This window comes from Grampus griseus, assembly GCF_964374135.1.
Source record: "Grampus griseus genome assembly, chromosome: 7".
Classification (NCBI taxonomy): domain Eukaryota; kingdom Metazoa; phylum Chordata; class Mammalia; order Artiodactyla; family Delphinidae; genus Grampus; species Grampus griseus.
Genome location: NC_139001.1, coordinates 94916151 through 94933828, shown reverse-complemented (window position 1 = coordinate 94933828; position 17678 = coordinate 94916151).

Here is a 17678-nt window from a genome sequence, read left to right as displayed (position 1 = left end):
GACCAAGAGGCACATGAAAAGATACTCAACATCACTAATTATGAGAGAAATGCAAATCAAAACTACAGTGAGGCATCACCTCACGCCAGTCAGAATGGCCATTATCAAAAAATCTAGAAACAAAAAATGCTGGAAAGGGTGTGATGAAAAGGGAACCCTCCTGCACTGTTGGTGGGAATGTAAATTGATACAGTCACTATGGAGAACAGTACGGAGGTTCCTTGGTTGTTTGGAGGTTGCTTGGTTGTTCTCTTCCCACACCTCTCACCCCCCACCCCACCAGCTCTAGGGTCAATTCTGACCTGAGATGGGAGCTCTATATGTAGGAGGCCACCTGTTTTGGTTACCTATTGCTATATAACAAAGGGCCCCAAACTTAGTGGCCTAAAGCAACAATCACTTGATTTGCTCACAATGCTATGAGTCAGGAAATTGGGTGGACACAATGGAGAAGACTCATTTCTGCTCCATGATAACTGGGGCTTCATTTGGGGGACTGGCCAGTCTGGGGACTTACATGGCTACCTTGGGCTTCCTCACAACATGGTGGCCTCACAGTTCAAAGAAGGAGCATTCTAAGAGCGTAGATTCGACGTACAAGTGCTTATTGGTCCTCTCATTTATCACACTTGTTGACATCTCATTGGCCAAAGCAATTTACCTGGCTGAGCCCAGCGTCACTATGGGGGGGACCAAACAAGAGTATGAACATTGAGAGACATGGCTTACTGGGGGCCATGAGTGTAAGTTACCACATCAACCATCTGGCTCATCCTTGAGTCCTGTTCAGCCCTGATCCTGTGCCCCAGTTCTGACCATTGTGCTTCTGTTTTCTCCAGTGAATTATTACCTTTAGCAGCTTTCTCTATACCCACAACTTGAGCCACAGACAACCTATCAAAAGCAGCCATACCTATGTTCTCTTCAGCTCAGGAATTTTTCCAGACTCTACCTCTTTCGTTCTTCTTTGAAGATCTTTTCTCTCATCTGCTTCTCTTCTCTTCTATCTGTACATGTTACCATATCCACCTACCTAGCCTCTTTCAAATGATAACTACTACTTAGGACAAGCTGATTGATTTTTATTATTGGGTTTCAACCCAGATGCTACCCCTGAGACTGACTCTTTATTTCTATGCACCAGAGACTACCTATCAGTGATGCCTACCAGGGACCCCATCTGGGCTTCTGGGTCCAGCACCTTAGACCCTGCTTGGCTGAGGGTAGCACTCGGATATCTACATTTGCCTCATGACCCTGAGTCTTTGACCTGGAACTCGCTTAGGACCCCAGTTCCTCTGGACTGTCGGCTCCCTCTTCTCTCTCTCTAGGACTTGATTCCCATCCTGAAGCCCAGCCCAGAAGTTGAGACTTTGCTATTGGCTGACACACTTCCATGACACTCACAGCTACCTATCTTCTAAGATGCCCAACATCCCCAGGTACAGGGATCCCTGTCACTTTACACTGCCTGCCTGGAAGGACATCCCTGCGGTTTCATGTAGGAACAGGACACTTGAACCAGCTTAAGCAGGAGATGAGGATTTTGGGGGCTCAGAAATAATAGATGCCAGGACTGGAACAGAGTCAGGACCTACTTTCCAGTCCTGCCTCCCACCATTGCTGTCTTTAAAACTTGGCTTCACCTTCACTCTCTAAAGACAGTTTTCTCTAATGGCAGGAACCAAGGCCGCCAGCAGCCCTGGCATCTCTAGTGGGTACGAATTTCAACACCCAAATTAAAATTCCTTCTCTTAAAGGGAACTGTCTTGCACTGTTGGTGGGAGTGTAAATCAATACAGCCACTATGGAGAACAGTATGGAGGTTCCTTAAAAAACTAAAAATACAACTACCATATGACCCAGCAATCCCACTACTGGGCATATACCCTGAGAAAACCATAATTCAAAAAGAGTTATGTACCACAATGTTCAGTGCAGCACTGTTTACAATAGCCAGGACATGGAACCAACCTAAATGTCCATCGACAGATGAATGGATAAAGATGTGGCACACGTATGCAATGGAATATTACCCAGCCATAAAAAGAAGTGAAATTGAGCTATTTGTAGTGAGGTGGAAGGACCTAGAGTCTGTCATACAGAGTGAAGTAAGTCAGAAAGAGAAAAACAAATACCATATGCTAACGCATATATATGGAATCTAAAAAAAAGTGGTTCTGATGAACCTAGGGGCAGACCAGGAATAAAGACACAGACGTAAAGGATGGACTTGAGGACACGGGGAGGGGGAAGTGTAAGCTGGGACGAAGTGAGAGGGTAGCATTGACGTATATACACTACCAAATGTAAAATAGATAGCCTAGTGGGAAGCAGCCGCATAGCACAGGGAGATCAGCTCGATGCTTTGTGACCATCTAGAGGGTGGCATAGGGAGGATGGGAGGGAGATGCAACAGGGAGGGGATATGGGGATGTATGTATACATATAGCTGATTCACTTTGTTATACAGCAGAAACTAACACAACATTGTAAAGCAATTATACTCCAATAAAGATGTTTAAAAAAAAAACCCTAAATTACATTACCAAAGGTCAGGATAGTGATTACCTTCGGGAAGGAGGGGAGGGGTGGCATGTGGGTAGAACATAAGGATGATTGGCTGTGTTCTAGGTCTTGGTGAATACACAGGTTTTTCCTTTGTGATAACTCATAAAAATGTGGGTTTACATTTTGTGCATTTTCTATTTGTGTTATACTTCAATAAAGGATTAAAAAAACGCAGAATACAAGCTTATAAAAAACAATTCCTTCTCTTTCTCTCAGCAATAGAGGAGAAATATGGAGGTTTATAGCTTTTATTTTTTTATTGAAGTATAGTTGATTTACAAATGTGTTAATTTCAGGTGTACAGCAAAGTGATTCATATATATACACACACACACACACACATATATATATGTATGTATATATACACTCTTTTTCAGATTCTTTTCCATTATAGGTTGTTACAAGATATTGAATATAGTTCCCTGTGCTCATACAGTAGGTCCTTGTTGTTTATGTATTTTATATATAGTAGTTTATATCTGCTAAATCCAAACTCCTAATTTATCCCTTCCCCTACCTCTTTCCCTGTTGAAAACCATAAGTTTGTTTTCTATGTCTGTGAGCCTATTTCTATTTTGTAAATAAGTTCATGTGCATCATCTTTTTAGGTTCCACATAGAAGTGATTTCATATGATATTTGTCTTTCTCTGACTTACTTCACTTAGCATGATAATCTCTAGGTCCATCCACATTGTTACAAATGGCATTATTTCATTCTTTTTTATGGCTGAGTAATATTCCATTGTGTATATATACACACCACATCTTCTTTATGCATTCATCTGTCGATGAACATTTATGTTGCTTCTATGTCTTGGCTATTGTAAATAGTTATAGCTTCTTTGAAAGCATGCATTTTTGCTTCTCTTACCACCCTGTTTCAGCCTGTAGAGGAAGAGACTAGAAGCAGGAATGGAGAATAAGCAGGTCAAGCACACAGGACCCCCCCAGGACCTGGGAGTCCTCACAGTGTTCCCAGGTGGGGCCAAGTCCCATGAAGCTGCCCCACCTTTGAGTGGCTTGGGAGAAGCTTTTACACACTTGATTAGGTGTATAAATCCAAAAACCTCTATGCAAGACCTTAGGAGTAAGATGAGTTTTAGAACTTTTCAGATTTTAAAAACATAATACAGGGTATATATATAATGTATTATGTATCACTGCCAGTGGAGTGTGGAGCAGCACTCCATCATCAAACTCATTCATTTTTTTATGGTAAGATGTTTGAATATTCACACTTTCAAGGTAATCATGTTAATATAAATTTTCTTGTTAGTTCAGGTCAGGTCAGACTTTGCCACTGAATGCATAATGTAAAACCTTTTGGTTTTCAGAGTAGGAGGATTTCAGAATAAGAGATAAGAGATAGTGGAGCTATAGCAAGGATGTGGAAAAAGATCACTAAAAACTGGATACTGGTTTCCTGTGTTAGAGACCATCTCTGATGGGAGCTGGGGGTCTGTGATTGGTTGAACATGTGTCACGTGCCTGCTCCTATGTCCCACGCCCCTACCCCACCATGCCTACCCAGCCATGCCTCCACCATCAGGAACACCGCAAAGCACCCCTTCCCCAGGATTTCCTTCTCACTGCTACCATCTGCCCAAAAACATACTTTCAACAAGGAGGATATAAGAAAAGAAAAAAAGGAGGATACATTTACAGTAGATTTTCTACCTTCCAGTAGGAGACCATCAATGCCTCTCCCATCTGAGCCTACATTCCTGTTTCCCTAAGTCACCACATGATTCCACAATCCCAGGTCTTTCTTCTTCACCTGGACTCTCACCCCCCATAAAGTACAAAACATCCCCTAATCAAATCCAGTTTCCTGTTTCTTCAAACTCTTTCATTGTGCCCTCTGAAACTCATGGTCCATCATCAGCAAAATCACTTCCATCCTTAACAGCTGAATGTTTCCTTCTTGTAGCCCTCGCTGAAGCCAGGCTCTTCCCTGAGGACTTTCCGCCACCCCTGCAGCCCTCTCAAGTCCTAGATTTATCACACTCCTCTCCAACCACTGAGCCTATAAGTGGGAAATGTGTCCTCCTTCCTCTTCATTGCAACTTTCAGAGCTTCATTCCTCCTGTGTACACACACACACACACACACACACACACACACACACACGACTTCTTTGAAGCTTATATAAGCACCATATTGTACCGTCTTATCAGAGCCATGTAAAGGTCTTTGTTTGCCTCTCTCTCCCACCTAATACTCCTGTACAACACTTGATAATTTCAGTATTCACATAGATGATACCTCAGGACTTTTACCTCCCAGTTTCGCCAATTTCTCATCTCCACTTATTTTGTCCTCCCTACTTCTGCTCACCCCCCCTTATTCTTTATCATTACCGTTTACCACACCCTTCCACGATCTATTTACAAATGTGTTCTCAAACACAAATTCTCAAACACACTCTTTTATCTAGAGCTTATTCCCTCTCTACTCCAGTATCACTGATTCTTTGACCACGTTAGGATCACGAACCCTGCCATCATTTCACTGTCCACTTGTATCTGAAGCTCCCTCATTAGATTCCATGGTCCATTATTAGAATCATTCCTTCCCAGACACAGTCGACTCCTTTGCTCCTCTCTTGCTCTGTCAGGCTCAGTTGGAAGCTCCCTACCCACACAGCTGAAAGTGGTCAGAGAAAAACAGACAACCAGGATGACTTGTCCCCATTTAGTCACTCCAGTGAGCCTGTAGTGCTGGTCGTCATGCCTTCCACGTTCCCTGAGTCAATTCACTCCCCCATTGCATGATGAGTAATTCACACCACCTTCTCTCCTCTCAAGCTGCCCACCTCCTTCCCCTCCCTAGTCTCAGCTGAAGACCTCACCTTTCATTTCACTGAGAAAATAGAAATAATCAAGAGAATTTTCATGTGCCACCATCTGCTTTTCTCACCCTCTTGGGCTCATACCCATTTTTCCTTCATTCTATGTGGTCTTTCATGTCAGCTTTTCTTGGGTGTTTAATTCAGTCTCCTCCTCTGATCATCATTCCTGTCTCACTTTCTTACCACCCTGAGTTCCACCACAGTCACCTCAAAATGGTAACCTCAGCCCCCAAGACCACCTGACTTGTTTCTCAGATTTCCAACTCTAGATTCTCAGTATGAAAAACCTGATTGGCCCAGCTTGGGTCAGGTGGTCAGCTCCAGTCCATTCAGCTGTGGCCATGGAGGAGGGGTTACATTGCACAGGAGGCTTTTATAAAGAGACTTTGCTCTGAGAAGGGGATAAAGGGTGATACAAAATAGAGGACAGCGAACAGTCAAAAACAAACAAAACAGGAAACCCTCCAAAAGTCTATCTTCCACTAGGGGAAGAAACCAAAAACCAAAAACAGGGTATTAAAAAATTCAGACAACAACTATTAGGTGTAAGATAGGCTCAAGGATGTACTGTACAACATGAGGAATATAGCCAATATTTTGTAATAACTGTAAATGGAAAGTAACCTTTAAAATTCTGTAGAGATAAATTTTTTTAAATTCAGACAACAAAGCCTTAGAGAAACTACTGAGAAGGAAGGGAAATATCATTATAAGAGGAATCTGAGAAAAGCATAGCTATAATGGAACATGTATTTCACTCTGCATTTCATAGACTGTAAATGTTCCGGAGCCCAGAACTGGCCCTGCTGATCTTTACAGCCCCGTATGTAACATGGTATCCAGCCTTCAGTATTTGCTGCATTGAATAGAATCCCCTGGTAGATAATGAGGGGGGAAAATGACAGCATGATGGGCACTGCAATTCTCCTCCTCTATAGATATTCAAGATTTCCTGGAGAGTCAAAATTTTCTCAAACACTGACTATTGCACGGATTGTGATGAGAAATCTTTATTTAGGTGACATTTGGTCATATAACAGACTATGGCCTCATCTAAAGCTTTGCAAAAGATTCAGAAATGCCCTTCAACTATCTTGTCTGTTTCTTATATTATCCTGCTTTAAAAGCCAAGGGCATAACGCTCCAGGATGGCATTTCCATGGAGAGATGAGCTACTCTGGCAGACTGAGCTGCTTGCTGACCAAACACAGGGACAGAGCTGAGAAAACCTGGAGGTGTGGCTCTGAGCTCTGGGTGGAGGAATGGGAGGCAAAGAGGTGCATCAGAATCACCTGAATTTTTCAAGATATGAATCCACCCTCCACCATGATTCTCATGTTACCTGGAAACCTGGGAGTCGGGGTAGGGAGGGATCAGAAAAAAATACTATGATGTATATTTTGAAAATTAGAGCTCTTTTTCCTCCCTGTCACTCTCTTGAATATCAGTAACCTAGAGGGATGCATTTGTGTTTAATGTCTCTCTCAAATCTCAGCATACATTTTATGTATGCATCTGTGTATGTATTTATATGCCATCTCATTCCAGAAAGGATGGCAGATGGCTTATAAGGATATATAAAATACAAGAAAAGGAGCATAAAAAATAGAAACAAAATGCCAAAGAGAAAAAAAAAGTTGGAAATGTAAATGCGAGTAGTCCTGAGGTCACTTTCACAAAGTTCAGCTGGCTTCCGTTCAAGAGAGGCTGAGCTCACAGAAAGGAGACACAGGACAATGCCGGCTGGGCATTCAGGGAGTACACGAGCCTTGGGCACCAGATCATCAGCTGGAAAAGCTGATCATCTGTTACCAAGATGGTGACCTGGACTCTTGGGTTCTCACAGAATGGAAGTACTCCCACCTGAAAGGGGGGTGGACAGCAAAGATCCCGTTTTCTGAAACCAGGGGTGTTTCAGGGTCCCCAGGAGAAAGCCTAAGCAGGATAGCACTTGGAATTTAAGAACTTAGCAGGCAAGGTCAAGGATTGTTATTAGGTCTTATTCCTGCTTCTCCTAACCAGAGAGATGCTCCACGTCGAGGCATCTGGAATTCAGTCTGGAACTCAGATTCCACCTTGACCAGTGGCCAAATTACAGATTAAATGTCTAGGTCTTCCTAGTCCTGATTCTAGTTGATTAGTTCTGTCTTCCTACGCATAAAACAAATTTATACTTGGAACATGACCAAGCATTTATATAAGATCCCATGATAGGACTGAAAACGTGTGGTGCAGTCAAGGGGGTGGTGACATTTAGGTGAAGGAGAGCAAAAGATCAATTAATTCCATCCCCAGATAATAATGACAGCTAATATTAGTGAGGGCTTTTTAAGTGCTGGAGGCTTTAAATGCATTATCTCATTTAAGTATTTCAAAGACCACCTTAGGAGTACTCATATTATCCTTCTTACGTTATAGATGAGGAAATGGAGGTTCAGAGAGATCAAATGTGTCACACAGGACAGTTCAGCTTTTATGCAGTTGAAACACGATTCAAGCCTAGCAGTCAACCTGGTCAAACAAGACTACAGAGGAAAGGTATGAGGTGATGTGTAGTCTATAGTTCATGGAACCCAGGTGGAAAAAAATCGGCCTTGATCTATTCCCTGAAGCTCAGGGGACTCAGCTTTCCTGGATCAGTGAAAGAGCAGAGGTCCGTGGAAAAATGTTTCTCCAATTCCCCTTCCCAATATTGAGTTATCAATTATGCCAAAGAAAAATTTCTGCTAATACTTTAGCAGTCATCCCGGTTTGTCTTGGCCAATGGTGGAAGGGAGGGAGGGTAGAGGTGGGGCAAACAAGATGTAGGGTATCAGAGAGTCATACCATCTAATCCAGAACTTTTCAATAGTTTTTTTTTTAACCCATAGCACCATTTGATGAAAATTTCCATCATCATCCTAAAGAATTATTAATGTGTAAAAGAGTCTATTTCCTTTGACATAGCCCTCCTAGCCAAGGAGATTATATTGAGCTTTACTTTGCCTAGTTAGAATTACAAGAAAACATGTTTTGAAGCACTCCACTACCCTGGGTTTTTCTTCTATGTGACCTTAGCCAAGTTACCTGTACCACTCCCTGTTTATAAAATTAAATTTCTTTCAAGATTATTTTTTAAATTAGGCAGGATTGTACCAAGTACTCAGTACTCTGTGGATTGTAGTTGCCCTTCTTCCCCCATACCCAAGCCTATGTTTATTGGATGACTATTGAATACTGATCGGTCTTCTAAGCACTAGGAAACAAATTGTTAAAATCAACAGTGAAGGGCTTCCCTGGTGGCGCAGTGGTTGAAAGTCCACCTGCCGATGCAGGGGACACGGGCTCGTGCCCCGGTCTGGGAGGATCCCGCATGCCACGGAGCGGCTGGGCCCGTGAGCCATGGCCGCTGGGCCTGTGCGTCCGGACCCTGTGCTCCGCGACGGGAGAGGCCACAACAATGAGAGGCTGCATACAGCAAAAAAAAAATAAAAAACAAGAAAAAAAAATCAACAGTGAAAACACTAATTTGTAAAGATAAATGAACCCCAATGTTCATAGCAGCATTATTTACAATAGTCAAGATATGGAAGCAGTCTAAGTGTCCCTCAATAGATAAATGGATAAAGAAGTGATTTTATATATATATATATATATATATATACACACACACACACACACACACACACGCACACACATATATGGAATATTACTCAACCATATAAAAAAATGAAGTTCTGCCATTTGCAGCAACGTGGGTGGACCTCGAGGGTACTATACGTAGTGATGTAAGTCAGACAGAGAAAGACAAATACTCTGTTACCACTCACACGTGGAATCTAAAAAATAAAATAAACGAATGTATATAACCAAAAAATCAAAAGCAAAATCAGTGAATGATGCAAATCTGCAAGTCACTGATTGGCCAAACAGCATTTGCACTGAGGTTTGCACAAAATAAACCAGTCATGGGTATGTTTTAATACTCCAGAAACAGCACCTTCTGACTCTCTCTGTGATTTCAGATCCTTCAGATAGTTTTCTTAAGGAATTGCATATTGGTATGAAAGGGATAATTTGCTGATTACACAAAATTCAGGATTTAGAAGGAGAAATTAACAAATTGAAAGCAAAAATGCTCTCAAACACTATTCAAGCAAAAAAGATGAGAATGGGATTTACTTGCATGCTTAGGCCTAATGATAAGAATAGATACCAAGTATTTATTTCATGCCTATTATCTGCCAAGCTCTTTGCAGTATCTCTAATCATCACAACTTCCATGAGGCAGCACCCCATTCAAAGAGGAAGAAACTGTAGTTTGGGCACTTTTCCTTTCAAAAGAAGGAACAGGAATAGAATCCAGGTGACAGTAGCATCCTTTCCCAATTCAGTTGTCAGCTTACCTCACTATTAACCGCCAAGAATAAGCTGACACTGCAAAGGTAAGTTAATTAAGGGAAAAGTTAGCTGCCTTGCTAATTAGGAGGTGTGCCTTACCAGTCTCTTCAGGAACCTACAGAATGTACATCATGAAATAAATAGTGACGAATGAGGTCATCAGATCTTGTAGATTCTCTATCCTCGCTTTCTCCTCCACTGCCTCTCCATTCCTGCCATAGTTCAGGTAGAAGAAATGTAAACTTAGACCAGGCCAAACTTATTGATAAGGACTCTAAATTGGTTAATTCTACGTGCTAATGTGACCATGGGGTGCCCACCAGATATTTGGTAAAATATTATACTGGGTATTTCTATGAAGGTGTTTTTGGATGAGATTAACATTTTTAATGTTATTTTCAGTAGACTGAGTAAAGCAGATTGCCCTTCCTAATGTGGCCTCATCCAATTAGTTGAAGGCCTGAATAGAACAAAAATGCTGAACCAAGTAGCGGGGAGCTCTCATGCTTGATGACCTTCAAACTAGGACATTGACTTTTCCTGCCTTTGGCTTGAACTGAAACATCAGCTCTTCCTGGGTCTCAAACCTACCCTCCTTCACACTGGAACTACCCCATCAGCTCTCCTGGGTCTTCAGCTTACCAACTCACCCTGCAGACTTGGGACTCACCTCACAAATCTTGCCTGGCAGATCTTGGAATTAACCTGCATAATCATGTGAGCCATTTCCTTATAATACATCACACATACACACACACACACACACACACCTGATTGGTTGTGTTTCTCTTGAGAACTCTAATACAGGATCACTGAGCAGAGAATCCATAATTAAGGATTAGCTCAAGGAGATTAGAATAGCACTCACATTTTGCTTGACTGCTTGACTGAAATTTGTATCCAAAGGTGGTCTACGGTAAATGAAGATGAAATGCCGAAACTTCCTTGCTGAGATTGGAATGCTAGAATGGAATGCTTACCTAATATCGCCTCATCCATTCTAGAAGTGTCCAGAGGATACACCTTTCACTAAGGCTGTATCCAGCATCCTTGAAGAGATCTACAATTGCTCTTCTCTGTAGATCAGATATTACAGTGTGACCTGTGACTCAGGTGTGATTCCTAAATGCAATAGGAATGATAGGATTCTGGAGGGCACAGAAGGGTCCAAGCAGTAATCAAAATAGTCTGACTCACAGAGATCTTTGGCACTGACTAGCTGATCATGCTGTCCCTATAACTAAAATAGTTGGACAGTATATTCAAGCCTTATTTTATCTGTATAATCATCAAAGCTCTAAGTCTAGTGAACAGAATTCTGACTCAAGTTACCAAACTAGAAAGTAGCAGCCTCTCAATCCACCTCCAGACTTAAGCCAGTTCACCAACCCGGACTCAGTGGGTCCTTGAAGAAGAAGCCTGCCTCACTGTCAAAAATGTATCCTTTTTATTGAAGTATAGTTGATTTACAATGTTGTGTTAATTTCTGCTGTACAGCAAAGTGATTCAGTTATACACACATATATATATTCTTTTTCATGTTCTTTTCCATTATGGTTTATCACAGGATATTGAATATAGTTCCCTGTGCTATACAATAGGACCCTGTTGTTTGTCCATTCCATATATAATAGTTTGTACCTGCTAATCCCAAACTCCCAGTCCTTCCCTCTCCCACCTCCCTCCCCCTTGGTAACCACAAGTCTGTTCTCTGTGACTGAGAGTATGTTTCTGTTTTGTAGATAGGTTTATTTGTGTCATATTTTAGGTTCCACATATAAATGATATCATATGGTGTTTGTCTTTCTCTTTCTGACTTACTTCGCTTAGTATGATAATCTCTAGGTCCATCCACGTTGCTACAAATTGTATTATTTCATTCTATTTCATGGCTTAGTAATATTCCAGTGTGTGTGTATGTGTGTGTGTGTGTGTGTGTATATACCACATATTTATCCATTCATCTGTCAATAGACATTTAGGTTGGTTCTCTGTCTTGGTTATTGTAAATAGTATTGCTATGAACACTGGGGTGAATGTATCTTTCTGAATTGTGATTTTGTCCGGGTATATGCCCAGGAGTGGGATTGCTGGATCATATGCCAACTCTATTTTTAGCTTGTTTGAGGAACCTTCATACTGGTCTCCATAGTGGCTGCAGCAATTTACATTCCCACCAACAGTGTAAGAGGGTTCCCTTTTCTCCACACTTTCTCCAGCATCAGAAATGTACCTTGTTTATCTCCCTCCCAGCCTTCTCCCCAAAGACCTGTGACTATTTACCAGGGTGGCTGTGATTGGGGAAGGAGACACCATCAGACTTTTCAGGGATTCTGGGGCACTGGGTCTGGATTGGCACAAATTCCTAAAAAGTCTAAAATGTCACTGTGACCCACCAGTCAGAGTAGGGGTTATGAAGGTGAAATGACTGACGGGGTTCTGGTTCAGTTTCACTTCATAGTGGCCTAGTGGGTTCCTGAAATCATCCTGTGGTTATTTGCCCAGTTCTGGACTGCATACTTGGAATAGACATACTCAACAGAATCCCTAATCTATAGAATGAGGGCTCTTATGGTAGGAAAGGCTAAGGGAAACCACTAGTACTCTCTATAACCAGGAAAATCATAAACCAAAGGCAGTACCACATTTCAGAAGAGACTGTAGAGATTGCTGTTACTATCAAGGACTTGAATGCAGGGACGGTGATTACTACCACATCCCACACAGCTTACAGGCTAGATTACAGCTAGCCTGTAATCGTTCACCTGTGTAGAAAACAGATGCAGCTTAGATTATTTTACACTTAATCAGGTGGTAAATTCAATTGCAGCTGCTCTTCCAGATGTGGTTTTTTTTGTTGTTGGAGCAAATCAACACATCCCTTGGCACCTGGTATGCGGCTATTGGTCTGTCAAATGCCCTTTTCTCCATATCTGTTAATAAGATCATCAGAGGTAGTTTTCTTTCAGCTGGCAAAGTCAGCAATACACCTTCAGTATTCTATTTCAGGGCTGTAGGAACTCTCCTGTCCTATCCCTTAATCTCATCCATAGGGACATGACCACCTTTCCATCCCATAGGATACTGTGCTTGTCCATTATATGGATGATATTACACTGATTGGACCTGGTGAGCAACCACGTTTATGCACACTGAGATAACATTTAAGTAAGGTAAGGGAAATAAATTCCACAGAAATCTTAATGAAATTTCATGGTTTGAGGCATGTTGAGATATCTCTTCCAATATGAAGGACAAGTTGCTATATCTGTCCCATCCTGCATAGTGGGTCTCTGGATTTCGGAGGCAACACATACCCATTTACCAAGTGATTCAAGAAGCTGCCTGTTTTGAGTGGGTTCCAGAACAAGAGAAGGTTTTGAAACAGGTCTGCCATGCAAGTTGCTCTGACACTTGGACAGCAAAACCCACAGATCCAATCACACTTGACATGTCAGTGGCTGATAGGCATGATGTATGGAGGCTTTGAAAGGCACTTGTATGTGAATCACAGGGCAGAATCTTAGGATGTGGGAGCAAAACAATGCCATCCTCTGCAAATAGCTACTTTCCTTTGAGAAACAGCAAGAGCTTTGGACTTTCTACTGGGCCTTAGTGGAAACGAAATGCTTGGCCATAGGACACCACATTATTATGTGACTTGAGCTACACGTCATGCACTGGGGGTTGTCTGACCCACAGCAGTGCCCCATCATCAAATGGAAGTGGTACATGTGAGATCAGAGTTGAGCAGTTTTGAAGATACAAGTTACATGATGAAGTAGATCAGATCCCCACGGCTCCTATATCTGCTCATCACTTTCTCTCTTTTAACCCACACCTATGGCTTCATGGGGAATTCCCTAAAGCCAGTTGTTTGAGGAGAAGGAAGAAGAACCTTTGGCTATGGTTTACAGTTGATTCTTTACCTGAAAGCAGGTGGCTACATCATTACAGCCTTACTCCAGGATGAGCCAGAAGGACAGTGGAAAGGGGAAATATTCCCAGTGAGTAGATTTTGGAACAGGGTACCTGATTGTTCATTTTGCCTTGAAGGAGAAATGACCAGAAATACGTACCTAAGCTATGATCTGTAGCTAATATCTGGGCTTAGAAGGAAAAAGACTGGAAAATTAATGATAAGGAGGTATGGGGAGAAGTACATGGATAGGCCTCTCCAAATGGGACTGGGTGTGAATATATTAATGTTTCATACATAAATGTTCACTAAAGGGTGAGCTCTTCAGCGGAGAAATTTAATAAGTAGATAGGATGACCCGTTTTGTGGATACCATTTAGCCTCTTTCCCCAGCCACTCCTGTCATTGGCCAATGGACTCATGAACAATGTGATCATGTAACTCAGGAAAAGAGACTCCTCTTCACCAAGGCTGATGTGGTCTCAGCTACTGCTGAGTGTCCAGTCTGCCAACAGCAAAGACCAACACTGAGCCAGAAATATGGTGCCGTTTCTCAGGAGGACTGGGCAGGAGGTTAATTACTTTGGACTACTTCCATTATGGATGAGAGAGTATTTTGTTCTTAGCCATTTACTCTGGATATGGATTTGCCTTTCCTGCCTGCAAGTCTTCTACCAAAACTACTATCAGTGGACTTACAGAATGCCTTATCCATCTTCGTGGTATTCCAAGGAGCATCACTATTTTTTTTATTGACGTATAGTTGATTTACAATATTGTATTGTATATTATATTGTATATTCAGGTATACAGCATAGGTTTTTCTTTGCAGATTATATTCCACTATAGGTTAATACAAGATATTGGATTTAATTTTCTGTGTATACAGTAAATTTTTATTGCTTATCTATTTTATGTATAGTAGTTTATATCTGTTAATCCCATACTCCTAATTTGTCCCTCACCCCACTCCCTCTCCCCTTTGGTAACCATAATTTTTTATTCTAGTCTGTTTCTATTGTGTATATAGATTCATTTATATTATTTTTTAGATTCCACATATAAGTGATATCATACAGTATTTGTCTTTCTCTGTCTGACTTATTTCACTAAGCATAATATTCTCTGTAATATCCATGTTACTGCAAGTGGCAATATTTCATTATTTTTATGGCTGAGTAATATTCCTTCGAATATATACGTATACCACATCTTCTTAAGACAATTGACTGTTGATGGGCACTTGGGTTTCTTCCATGTCTTGGCTATTGTAAATAATGCTGCTATGAACATTAGGGTGCATGTATCTTTTCAAATTAGAGTTTCTGTTTCTTCTGAATATATATACGCAGGAGTAGAATTGCTGGATCATAGGGTAGTTCTATTTTTAGTTTTTTAAGGAACCACCATACTGTTTTCCATGGTGGGTGTACCAATTTACATTCCCACCAACAGTGTACAAAGGTTCCCTTTTCTCCACACCCTCTCCAGGATTTGTTATTTGTAGTCTTTTTGATGATGGCCATTGTGAATAGGGTGAGGTGATACCTTATTGTAGTTTTGATTTGCATTTCTCTAATAATTAGCTATGTTGAGCATCTTTCATGTGTCTGTTTGCCTTTCTGTATGTCTTCTTTGGAAAAATGTCTTATTTAGATCTTATGCCATTTTTTGATTGGGTTGTTTGATTTTTTTTTATATTGATTTGTATGAGCTGCCAAACAGCCCCACTTCTAACTAAGGAACTCACTTCACAGAAAATGGAAGTGCAGGTAGTGAGATTGGTTCAAGATGGCGGAGTAGAAAGACGTGCGCTCACTCCCTCTTGCGAGAGCACCGGAATCACAACTAACTGTCAAACAGTCATTGACAGGAAGACACTGGAACTCACCAAAAAAGATACCCCACATCCAAAGACAAAGGAGAATCCACAATGAGATGGTAGGGAGGCACTATCACAATAAAATCAAATCCCATAATGGCTGGGTAGGTGACTCACAAACTGGAGAAGAATTATACCACAGAAGTCCACCCACTGGAGTGAAGGTTCTGAGTCCCACACCAGGCTTCCAACCTGGCTGTCCAGCAATGGAGGAGGAATTCACAGAGAATAAGAATTTGGAGGCTAGTGGGATTTGATTGCAGGACTTTGACAGGACTGGGGAAAACAGAGACTCCATTCTTGGAGGCACACACCAAGTAGTGTGCACACCAGGACCCAGGGAGAAGGAGCAGTGACTCCATAGGAGACTAAACCAGACCTACCTGCTAGTGTTGGAGGGTCTCCTGCAGAGATGGGGGGCAGCTGTGTCTCACTGCGGGAACAAGGACACTGGCAGCAGAAGTTCTGGGAAGTAATCCTTGGTGTGAGCCATCCCAGAGTCTGCCATTAGCCACGTGGAACAGCCTGTAGGCTTCAGTGCTGGGGTGCCTCAGGCGAAACAACCAACAGGGAGGGAACTCAGCCCCACCCATCAGCAGACAAGCAGATTAAAGTTTTACTGAGCTCTGCCCACCAGAGCAACAGCCAGCTCTGCCCACCACCAGTCCCTCCCATCAGGAAGCTTGCACAAGCCTCTTAGATAGCCTCATCCACCAGAGGGCAGACAGCAGAAGCAAAAAAATACAATCCTGCAACCTGTGGAACAAAAACCACATTCACCGAAAGACAGACAAAATGAAAAGGCAAAGGACTATGTACCAGATGAAGGAACATGATAAAACCCCAGAGAAACAACTAAATGAAGTGGAGATAGGCAACCTTCCAGAAAAAGAATTCAGAATAATGATAGTGAAGATGATCCAGGACCTCGGAAAAAGAATGGAGGTATAGATCAAGAAGATGAAAGAAATGTTTAAGAACGACCCAGAAGAATTAAAGAACAAACACCTAGAAGAATTGAAGAATGAACAGAGATGAACAATACAATAACTAAAATGAAAAAATACACTAGAAGGAATCAATAGCAGAATAACTGTGGCAGAAGAACGGATAAGTGACCTGGAAGACAGAATGGTGGAATTCACCGCTGCAGAACAGAATAAAGAAAAAATAATGAAAAGAAATGAAGACAGCCTAAGAGACCTCTGGGACAACATTAAACGCAACAACATTTGCGTTATAAGGGTCCCAGAAGGAGAAGAGAGAGAGGAAGGACCCAAGAAAATATTTGAAGAGATATAGTCAAAAACTTCCCTAACATGGGAAAGGAAATAGCCACCCAAGGCCAGGAAGTGCAGAGAGTCCCAGGCAGGATAAACCCAAGGAGAAAAATGCCAAGACACATAGTAATCAAATTGACAAAAATTAAAGACAAAGAAAAATTATAAAAACAAAAAGGTGAAAATGACAAATAACATACAGGGGAACTCCCATAAGATTAACAGCTGATTTTTCAGCAGAAACTCTACAAGCCAGAAGGGAGTTGCACAATATATTTAAAGTGATGAAAAGGAAGAACCTACACCCAAGATTACTCTACCCAACAAGGATCTCATTGAGATTCAACAGAGAAATCAAAAGCTTTACAGACAAGCAAAAACTAAGAGAATTCCGCACCAAACCAGCTCTACAACAAATGTTAAAGGAACTTTTCTAACTGGGAAACACAAGGGAAAAAAAGGACCTACTAAAACAAACCCATAACAATTAAGAAAATGGTAATAGGAACATACATATCGATAATTACCTTAAATGTGAACAGATTAAATGCTCCAACCAAAAGACACAGACTCGCTAAATGGATACAAAAACAAGACCCATATATATGCTGTCTACAAGACACCCACTTCAGACCTAGGGACACATACAGACTGAAAGTGAGGGGATGGAAAAAGATACTCCATGCAAAAGGAAATCAAAAGAAAGCCAGAGTAGCAATACTGATATCAGGTAAAATAGACTTTAAAATAAAGAATGTTACAAAAGACAAGGAAGGACACTACATAATGATCAA